Source organism: Schistocerca gregaria, unplaced genomic scaffold (assembly GCF_023897955.1).
Source record: "Schistocerca gregaria isolate iqSchGreg1 unplaced genomic scaffold, iqSchGreg1.2 ptg000989l, whole genome shotgun sequence".
In the NCBI taxonomy this organism is placed as follows: Eukaryota; Metazoa; Arthropoda; class Insecta; order Orthoptera; family Acrididae; genus Schistocerca; species Schistocerca gregaria.
Window position 1 is genome coordinate 48041 of NW_026062339.1, and position 12010 is coordinate 60050.

The window sequence follows — 12010 nt, forward strand, 5'->3', positions numbered from 1 at the left end:
AGCCATCGGCCAGTATTTCTACTAAAAGACCTTCCAAGAAGTCTCGTAGGAAGCAAAGTTCTCCGTCTCCGCCACGGCGCGTTTTTTCTCCTGCGCAATCCAGCGGTTGCCGCCTCAGGCCGTCATCCGTTTCGCCTGGCCGCACCGCTGGTAGCCGAACATCTGGCCGTTCACCAACGGAGGAAGCTCCCCTCCCACCCATCTTTACATGGTGGCCGACTAGCCTATTGAAAAAATGGACGATGACTTTCCGCCTATTGATAGCGGCAGCAGCGCTCGCTCGAAGACAGGCCTTCAGCGGCATTCGAGGCGACCACTTCTTGCATCTCCTTTTTCTTCTCACGATGGCAATTCTTTGTTGGAATATTCGCGGCATTCGCTCCAACTTAGAGGACATAAAGTTTCTGCTACGCTTGCACTGTCCGCTCGTAGTAGCTCTCAAAGAAACGATGCTACGAGCATGCGATTGTATTGACTTGGCATACTATACCTCTGTGCGTTTTGACCTACCCTCTGTAGCAGGTATTCCGGCTCATGGAAGGGTTATGTTGCTGGTCCGGGATGATATTTACTACGATCCCATCACACTGCACACCGGCCTGCAGGCAGTTGCCGTCCGAATTACTCTCACCACTTTCATATTTTCCGTTTGTGCCGTTTGCACTCCATCATCGTCTGCTGTTGCTAGGGCAGACATGATGCAAATTATTGCTCAGCTTCCTCCATATTTTTTGTTGACTGGAGACGTGAATACCCACCATCCCCTTTGGGGCTCTCCAGCATCATGCCAGAGAGGCTCCCTGTTAGCAGACCTTTTCAACCACCTCAATCTTGTCTGTCTGCCTCAATACTGGCAGCCCTACTTTTCTTTCGGACACAACTAACACCTATTCCAATTTACACCTCTCTACATGTACTACCCAACTTGCACGTCGGTTTGAATGGTACGCTCTATCTGATACGTATTCGAGCGACCACTTCCCGTGTGTTAACCATCTCCTGCATCATACCCCATCTCTGTGCTCAACTGGTTGGAACATCTCCAAGGCAGACTGGGGGCTCTTCTCTTCCAGGGCGACCTTTCAGGATCAAACCTTCGCAAGCTGCGATAGTCAGATCGCACATCTCACGAAAGTCATTCTCACTGCTGCTGAATATTCCATCCCTCATACAACTTCTTCTCCATGTCGCTTACCGGTCCCCCGGTGGACCGCAGCATGTAGAGACGCTATGCGTACTCGTCAAAGTGCTTTACGCACCTTTAAATGCTACCCTACGATGGCGAATTGTATTAATTACAAACGATTACGTGCGCAGTGTCGTCGTGTTATTAAAGAAAGCAAGAAAGCCAGCTGGTCTGCTTTCACAAGCACCTACAACAGTTTCACTCCTTCTGTTGTCTGGGGTAGCCTTCACCGGGTATCTGACACTAAGGTCCACTCACCAACCTCTGGCTTGACGGTCGTGAACGACGTCCTTGTGGCCCCTGAGGAGTCTCCAATGCCTTCAACCGATTTTTCGCAGAGGTTCCGAGCTCGGAAAACAGGCAGAGGAGGCAAGGCCACCTAACTTCCGCTCCTCGAATCATGATAGTTCTAATGCTCCATTCACCATGCGGGAAGTAGAAAGTGCACTTGCCCGGTAACGGTCCTCCGCTCCAGGGCCTCATTCTATTCATGTTCAGATGCTGAAGAACCTTTCTCCTGCGGGTAGAGGTTTTCTTCTTCGTACTTGTACTCGCATCTGAATTGAGGGTCACGTTCCCACATGCTGGTGCGAATCTGTTGTCCTGATTCCTAAGCCAGGGAAGGACAAGCACTTGCCTTCCGGTTGTCGACCCATTTCCCTTATCAGCTGTGTATGTAAGGTGATGGAACGAATGAATAACTCTGTACATTGGTAAGTAGACGTCGAGATTCGAGCAGCCAAACCAAACCAATGTGGATTTCGTAGGCGCCGCTTTCCTGTTGACCATCTAGTTACCTTGATGAGCTTCATTATGATAACTTTTTGCTTAAGCGCCAGACGGTGGCTGTCTTCTTCGACTTGGAGAAGGGTTAAGACACCTGTTAGAGTGCTAGCATTCTCCGCACCATCCATTCATGGGGCCTTCGCGGTCGCCTCCCTCTTTTTTATTCGTGTATTTTTAATGGATCGAAAGTTCAGGGTATGTGTGGGTTCTGTCCTGTCCGACGCCTTTTCCCAGGAAAAGGGGATGCCACAGGGGTACGTTTTGAGCGTCGCTCTCTTCGCCATAGCGATCAATCCAATAATGGATTGCCTCTCAGCTGATGTATCAGGCTCCCTTTCCGTGGACTATTTTACCACGTACTGCAGTGCGCAGGGTACATGTTTCCTGGCGCGCTGTCTTCAACGTTGTCTTGGCCGTCTTTACTCCTGGAGTGTCGCCAGTGGCTTCCGTTTTTATTCCGAGAAGACGGTCTGTATTAACCTCAGGCGCTACAAAGAGTTTCTCCCACCGTCCTTACATCTCGGCCCCGTTGCTATTCCATTCGTGGAGACAACAAAATTTTTAGATCTTACATTTGACAGGAAACTTAGCTGGTCACCACATGTGTCATATTTGGCTGCTTGTTGTATACGATCCCTAAATGTCCTCCGTGTTCTCAGCGATACGTCTTGGGAAGCGGATCGAACCGTACTACTTCGCCTATATCGGTGACCGTTCGTTCAAAGCTGGATTATAGGAGCTCTGTATACTTCTCTGCTAGGCCGTCCATCTTACGCCGCCTCAACTCTATACAACATTGGGGGTTACGTCTTGCGATCGGAGCGTTCTATACTAGACCCGTCGAGTCTTCATGCTGAAGCCGGTGAATTGCCACTAACCTACCGGCGTGATATATTGCTTTGTCGGTATGCCTGTCGGCTATTACCAATGCCCGACCACCCGTCTTATCGTTCCTTTTTTGAAGACTCTCTCGACCGTCAATAAAGGTTGTATGTATCTGCCCTGCTACCCCCTGGAGTTCGCTTTCGTTGTCTCCTTCAGCAACTTGATTTTCCACTCCCTGCAACCTTTAGAGTGGGCGAGAGCCAAACGCCACCTTGGCTCCAGGTTCAGGTTCGCGTTCACCTTGACCTCAGCTCGCTCCCAAAGGAGGTTACCCCAGCTTCGGTATACCGTTCGCAGGTTTGTCGAAATTGGTTCGAAGTTCATTAATACGATCTTCATTTATACAGATGGCTCTAAGACACCCGACACCGTCATTGGTTCTTTTATTGTGGGGGCAGACAGTTTCAAATACCGGTTCCATTGCCATTGTTAGGTCTTCATGGCTGAGTATTTACCCTCTATCCGATTGTTCTTTACATCCGACGCCACCGTCATTGTGCTTATGTCATCTGTTCTGATTCCCTGAGCGCCATCCAGAACCTCAGTGATACGTATCTGGTTCACCCTTTTGTGCACCCGATCCAACGCTCTCTTCAGCAGCTGGCGGACGACTGTACTCCGGTTACCTTTATGTCGGCTCCTGGCCATGACTGTATCCCTGGGAACGAAGATGCAGATGCCGCGGCTAAGGCTGCGGTCCTCCAGCCTCGAACAGCTTCTTGTTGTGTGCCCTTATCTGATTCTAGCAGGGTCATTTGTGAGCGCATTTTATCGCTGTAGCATGCCGATTGGTCTACACTTGCTGAAAACAAGCTTCGGGCCTTGAAATCTCTCCCCACGGCTTGGACGACTTCTTCACGCCCTTTTCGGCGGGAGGAGGTCGTTTTGGCCCGGGTACGGATTGGACACTGCCGGTTCAGGCACCGCCATCTGCTGACAGCTGCGCTGGCGCCGTTCTGCCCATGTGAGCAATTGCTGACGGTACGCCACATCTTAACGTCTTGTCCGAATTTTAATAGACTGCACATTGATCTTGGCCTGCCATGTACTCTGGATGAAACTTTAGCGGAAGACCCAGGAGCAGCTGCTCGCGTTCTTCGTTTTATCCACTTGACAAACCTGTCTAAGGAAATTTGATTATGCTGTTTTCTTTTAATCCCTTGCCTGTTAATCTGCCTATTATAGTGATGTCCTTTTAGTTACTGTTTTAACATTGTGCCTCGTAGTGCATTCATAATTTAGTCTGGGCGCTAAAGACCACTGTAATTGTGCGTCCTAAAACAAAAAAACAAAAAAATTCTACAGTGTGTCGACATTTTACCTTCGGCTGCTCTTTCACCTTATCCATGTCCAGTCAGATCAAATGGGAATTCCTGGAAGTAAGACGGTGTTCTTTTCGAGGAACGCTGTTGAGAACAGACATCTGAGGCTGACCACAGGAGGACTCTATTAGTGGCAACATACATTTCACATAAGGACCGCGATATTAAAAACACGATGACAACTACTGTGTTACCAGCACCCTGCATAAGAAGCGGTCTTCACTCTGCAGGTACACGCAAGAGTCACTGACAGAGTTGCATTTTCTGTTAGAAATGCCATCTGCAATTTGGAATCGAGTCTATACAGTCAACCACATACTTACATTGGATACTATGGAGACTTTTTTTAAACGATGACAGCTATTGATCATTCATTGCTGTGCTACTCTCATATCTCGAAACGAGTCAACTTTTTCGTACTTATCTGCTACAACAGAACTTCGATGTGGCTTTAGACAGTCGCTCTGCATTTTGTCACTGTTCCTCAGCCTCTCCCCACCAATCCTGCAACTTCGTCCATGTGATTATCCCAATTTAAGTCGGAACCGAGCACAAGTCGAAGAATGCTACTGCATATTTAAGACCTTCTGCAACCTGCTTAGAAACAGATTGAGTCGAGTTAATACGACAGGACCATCTTTTTTGACCACTCGTTGGACATGGGGACATTTTGTTCTAGCTCCTCCAGTGATGTACGATCTGTAAATCCAACATGAAACGAAGCTTTCACCTGCAGCATGAGGTAGTATAAAAGACAGTATGGAAACTGAACAAAGGACGAGGATTTTGCTACTGCATTGAGATGTGTTCCCAAACTACATACAGATACTGTAATATAAGGAGATCCCCGTCCCTCGAAGTGGATTCACGCCTCTCACCCAAACATTTACTCTGTAGCTTTTGTACGTGTTGTATGGTGCAAAATAACGATGACAAACTGAGAAAGCTGTGTTAACTTCATCCGATAAAGCTGTTGATATATGTTAAAAATAAATATCATCTGTGTGTGTGAGAGAGAGAGAGTGACTAATGATCGAAGTCACCTGCACAGAACAGTATAAAGTTTCATCGCCTGTACTGTAGATGGCCATATCCCACAGACTATCAGTCACAAGAGAGGGTCCCTCTTCTGTTGTGTGATACATGTCTTCTTCTGCTGTAATATGCTAGAGCACCACATTGCTACAGCTTTGTACACCGCCATACATTTTATTTCTTCCGCCATTACTCTCACGTCTGCATCAGGTTTTGAACTGACACCAGCATGTTCTGATCCATTGGCTCTCAAAGAAAACTGAACATTACGTGGTGGAAATCGTGTTGCTGCTGCGTTAACACCACACACACACACACACACACACACACACACACACACACACACACACGCTGGATGATTGAAATTAAATACTGTCACAACATAAGGAAACTGGAAGAGTTTTGTGTTATTGTGGAGTGTTTACAAAGAACAGTATGAATCAGATTGATGACCTCTGCATTGACATGTTTCATAGTGACAGGATGGCAGATGGCTCAGTGTTCCATTTCGACTGGTTCCTCATATTGCACTCATGTACGCAATCACTATTTCGGTGCTGATCTTCCCTTGGAGGTGTTGCCCCTCCACCAAGAGCCTTTCCCTATCTCAAGCAATTCACCAAGACTCTTTCCCCATTTCTGTCAGTCATTACATGATAATCAACAGCATATCAGTGGACGGATGGGCTGGAAAAGACACCGTCGATGTATTGCAATGAGCATCACGCTTGAAAGTGAGATCACTTTCAGCAATTTTACTAGTGTTTTCCATAATTTTAATGCTGGCGGCAGCGTGCTTTCCAATTTCTGTATCATTGCTAAACCGCCCCTCCACTACTTTGCGCGTAGCATTGCGAATGTAGGTAAACGACTGAGCAATACGTCCTTTCATTGTTAATATTGGAACATATACAGCAAAGTATTCCATTCATCCCTCTTTCCCTATGCAGGTAAGAGTGCAGAACATTCTTGCTTTGTTAGGATAAAGTTAGAGACTGAAAGACCTCCTCATATAGTCTTTCAGCAAGTTTCGCTGCAACACTGTCGCTGATTTAATCTGCAGTTGATCATAGCTAGACCGCTACGTAAGATGTGTCGTGAAGAAACAGAGTGAGCCAAGTCCGTAACTGTTGCTCAGCGAACACTGTTCCGAACAAAACTTGCTCGTGGCACCCATCCAAGTGCACAAGATCTCTCCAGATGCGTGCGATGCTACGAGGTTAGCACCCCCTATCGGTGCGGCGTACATATGAGAGTGTTGTGGTGATACAACAGGTTGTTATGAAGAAGAAACGTGTGGTTTATGTAATATCGACCTCGAGGTGAATATACTTTGAAGCATTTTACGTAAACCAATTGCGCTATCAAATCAAAAGTATTGTTCTAATGTCTGAGCGCAGTACCATGAAGCTATTGGTGAGAGGAAAATGATTGTGGAACATAAAGACATGCATTCGCAAGGCTACGAGGTTCTGCACATAAAACACGCAAGAACGCTAGGGCGGTGCAGCTTCCGATCTATTAGTCGTGGAGAACGAAATGCTGCTAATATTCCAATGTAAGAAATGTATCCCCTGTGCATGAGATACATTCTCGATGTATGTTTCTCTTCGATGAACTGTGGCGACAATCTGTAAAGTGATCAAACTACTACCTTGTACATCAAAGAATACAGCGATTCTTTGTAACACAAACGTTACATAGGTTTCCATATGTGTATGAGACCTGCTGTTTACGATGTTCGTGACCGATTACGGTTCAGAAATTGATATTTCGCAACAGCTCTATAAAATGATCGACGAGAGCCATAAATGGACAATAACGTCAGTAGTCAGAGGGGATGTAACTGTCTTACCGCAGATACCACCGCCCCTGGTAACCTTCCTCTTGCACACAGAAGTCAAAGTCTGCTGTTACGTTGAACTGCTTATTTGCAGGGTAATATTGCCGGTTCGCCTTGACGCCACGTCTCTAGAATGCCTCCTCACTTCACTATTAAGATGTGTATATGTAGCATCATTTCAATCTAGTCGTTCAGAGCACGCAATTTTACTGATTTTATTCAGTGTTGTTTTCATGGTATTTGTCTCTAATTTTGTTTGTTCTCGGTCAATTTCCATAACTGTATAACTGTGATGGAATGTCAAATTTAGACGTGAATTTATACCAACTATCATTTCATACATCACCGCTTCCAGTCGTTATGTCAATAACAGGTTTGGATTATTTAATGAAATTCCTCGTAAAAAACGTAACACAGTTGTTTATGCACGCAAACTACTGTGTTGTGTCTGTTTTGTTTTACTTAGTTTTAAAGCGCGTGAAGCAAACTGTTTAGACACGTATACTATCAATTTAACTAACAGTTACTGTAGCACGTCTTCTGAAGCAATATTTGTGACATGTTTAACATGTGATATTCTGCACTAGATTTAATAACTCCTGAAGCAGTTCGTGAAAGTGCGCCAGGAAGGCTGGGGCAGATTAGATCCCATGGCGGAATGAAATATCACGTGCTAGTTCCTATGTCATCCGCAAAGAAAACTACAGCTCTGTCTCTCACTTTGTATGCAACGATCTTTTTTTTTTTTTTAAAAAAAAAAAACGTACTTCGAGTAAGCCTGTTAGTCGTTTTGTGACACCGTCAATTTGTGTGTGTGCAGCAGCTACCGCATCTGTTGTTGACAATTCTTCTGGGTTATATGGCCGTGGTCCATGGAATACTTCTATTCCTAAAGTTTCGTCCAATACTTTATGTTTTAGACTGCCATCGGTCTGTCTCATGACTAACACATAGAGAAAAGTGTTTCGGAAGAGCACACATACTGATAGATACTTACAGAAGAACTCCAATCATCAGCCACAACAAAAAAGAGGTGTAATAAAAAGTTTTGTGGACAGGGCAAAACGGATTTGTACGCCGGAACATTTGGATACGGAACTGAATCATCTGAAACAGGCGTTCGAAAAAAAAAAAAAAAAAATTTATAGAGTTTTAAGACCGAATTACAACAGGCCAAAGAACAAGGATGGTACACAACAGTGTCTTTACATTTCATCAGTAAGGTTACAGATCTAATCGGCAAAATTTTGCTGAAACATAAAGTGAAAACGGTATTCAAACCTACCAAAAAAATAGGACAAGTGCTTCGTTCTGTTAAAGATAGAAGGCCACCATTATCATCTAGGGATGTGTATAAAATTCCGTGTACCTGTGGCAAGGTCTATATTGGTACTACGAAAACAAATGTGAATACGAGACTAAAGGAGCATAAAAGTATTTACCGGCTGGGTAAAATAGATAAATCGGCCGTTGCGGAACATGCACTTCAGTCCGGTAACCATGTAGTCAAGTCTTCTGAAACTACAGTTTTAAGTGCTACCACGAACTATTATCGACAACTGTATAGGAGGGCTATTGAAATTTGTAAAAATGAAGATAATTTTAATAGAAAAGAAGAGGCCTTGAAATTAATCGAGATATCGACAGTGGCGTTACAGAATCGATAAGTGATTTTTATCTATAACGGACTATTATTGATAGTTACATTTTATCTTTGACCAGTTTTCTCTCTGCCAATATGTTCAAGCTAGACCACGCCCACTTTCCTCGGTATTTAGGCCGTTCTCCAACGCCCGACTCGTCGGTCGGCAGGACTCAACGGGACCAGCCATACCTCTGAGGATGTCCAACGTAGTATTGGACGAAACGTTAAGAATAGAAGTATTCAATGGACCACGGCCCTCTAACACGGAAGAATAATCAACAAAAGTACCATCCGATAGTGAAAGCCTTCATTGTATAGCTACCGCTTCTGCCTCGTATCCCTTACATCTCGATCATGTGATCGAGCATTGAATATTTGTTGAGCAGTATTTCTGTATCGATTCGCTGTCAGGTATTCTCCCTGGAAGGGAGGCGTCTGTCGCCTGCGCATGCTGCGTCACGCGTGCGGAACACGTGAGGTGGCTGTGGGAGCCGACGGGCAGTGCGCTCAGGCAGGACCAGAGCACGCCAGAGCGACGTGGCCAGGCAGCCGGAACGACGTGGGCCCTGGGGCAGCCAGCGGGTGTGGCGAGACGAGAGAAAGTTCTTGGCACGTGTTTCAGCGATCTGTGACTGTGTAATTACGCGTTTCCTTACGTGACCGGAATGCAAAAGCCGCCGGAATTGTTTAAATATTCTCACTCTCCGATCGATTTCCTGACAAATTCTTTAAATAAACTGTATTCCATATACCACCTTGTATCCCGTTAATTTCTTTAAATAAACAATATTCCACGTATTGTCTAAGCAGTTTAAACAATATTCCATACACTGCAATAGCTCAATCAATATTTATAGAAGTGGAAGGCAGGCGATGAAAGCTGAGTGATATCGATGTAATTTATACATTAATTAGACCAGGGTTTCCCAACCTTTTCAGCTGGCAGACCCCGTCTTCAATCGAAAATCCATAGCAGACCCCTAGTCAGTCAAAAAACACTCCCCCCCCCCCCCCCCCCCACGTATCAATAGTTTTTGGTTTAGAGATGAATGAAAACAACTTGAAATTAACGATCCAATTTGAATTCCCACTGTATCCAGACACTTACTAGTGGATTTGCTCCCTTTGTTCAAAACGCTATAGGCTGATTAAAATTACTTCGTAACTGATATTTCACACGTTGGAGCTGTCTTCCTCAAAGAGCAACCAGTGTCACGTCCAAACTGTTCGCTATTGTCAAGCTGCCGCTTGTGGTCTGTTCAATTCCATTGTTTGGCTACTGTTGTGTAAGGAACCTGCATATTTTGCAACAGGTGTGTGTGTGTGTGTGTGTGTGTGTGTGTGTGTGTGTGTGTGTGTGTGTGTGTGTGTTTTCGTGATATGCAAAGTCTATGGGACTTAACTGCTGGGGTCATCAGTTCCTAGTCTTACACACTCTTAACCTAAGTTTAACTTCCGCTAAGGACAGCACAAACACACACACACACACACACACACACACACACACACACACACACGCCCGAGGGCACACGCCCGAGGGAGGACTCGAAGCTCCGGCGGGAGCAGCCGCGCAATCCACGATGACATAGCGCCCAGACTGCACGGCCATACCGCGCGGCTGTGAAGAAAAGAGGCACACCCATGATTCGGGATACAAACACATCACGAAAGAAAAGAGGCCAAGGAATTGCCTTTAAAGGACTATTGTGACATCTGTTGTGCAATGTGTTGGAATACATCCATCCAGTTTACATGCGTTTCCAAAACGGGATTTCGTAAGCCAGCGTCCCAGTTGAGGTTTTGGTTGGTCAGGTAAACACTTCAAAATCGGTTCTGGAAATCTGTTTTTATAAAGCCGTTTTCCAGTTCCACAATCGATTTTCGTGCCCATACAAACAGCTCGGAATGTCTATTTCTTTTTACGTCTTTGCGTATCTACTGAACGGCAGCTGTCATTCCATAGCCGGCAGCTAGCAGGAGGCGTTGCAACAATGAATGTACTGTCAGTTGGTAGCGGGCAAAACTGGCAGGCGGCGTGACAACAGTTTAGCCACAGGTGACAACTTCAACTACTACTTCGACACTACCTTGGCAGTCAGCCTCGACTGTAAACAAATTAGGAAAACAAACAAACAGACTCTATTATGTCTATGTAAGAAGACAAAGAATTTCACAGAACGTAAGACTTTTTTCCTCGAAGGAAACAATTCTGGCAGAGGAGGTTTACCTTTTACAAGGTGGCACGTGAAAAGTTCTCATTTGTTTACGCTCGCAGCCAGTTGTCACAATATAGTGTCAGAGTAATAGCAAGTAACTGTAATTGAAGTATAGGCAGGCCATATTTTTAACTGAGAGGACGGAATATATTATAAAGAAAAGAAATTAGCTTTAGAGATCATTTTAATTTTCGTAACAAATATTAATGGCAACAAAATTCAATTAATAACTATTTTGTAAATGATAGAAGACAGAAGCAAATTTCCTACAGACTTATAGTTCAGATACGTTCACTGAGCATCTGCGAAGAAAAATGCTTTTTTTTTTCTTTACTAGTCTGTAGGAATAATAATGGAATCCTAATGTGATCGTTGAGGGTGCTTCTGCTGACAATTTTTAAAAGTTGGGTCCAGTTCTTGACAAATGGAGACAGATGTCTGGTACCGCATCTAGACAGGTTCGGTACTTAGCTTTGTGGGCAGCATAGATCGAGAATCCAGATTCACACATGTATGTTGTGGCAAACGGAAGAAGTACATGTTTTGCCTTTTCAACAAGGGGGTAGTATTTCTTGTTATCCAGACGGATCCAAAAGTGTGAGTAACTGTCAATGTCAAAACTTGATTTCAAGGTAGGGTCTGTGGCAATTTCTATCAATAACTCACATTCATTTGATGATAGAATGTTCGGCTTTTTGGATACAGTGAATGGGTTGACCACCCATTCGTATTTCTGCAGCTTCTCATCTTCAGGTGTTGGGAAATAATGCTCCAACATTAACATCAAGCTTCGGAGACGTTCCAGGATCTGATGAAACAAATCCTTCCCAGCGCCAATGTTTACTTTTTCAAAAACTCGTTGAGAACAGGAAAACCCTCGACCTCCCCCTCCTCGACACTCTCTGCCCAAAAATTGATTTTCCTCTTCAATTCTCGAACTTTGTCGATAGAAGTGACCTTTGTTTCACTTTGCCCTTGGAGTGAAATGTTCATTTCGTTCATTTTGGAGAAAATTTCTGACAAATAGGCAAGTATAAACTGCCAATTTTCATCATTAATAAGGTCTGCTAATTTGGTGTTATGCTCCAAAAG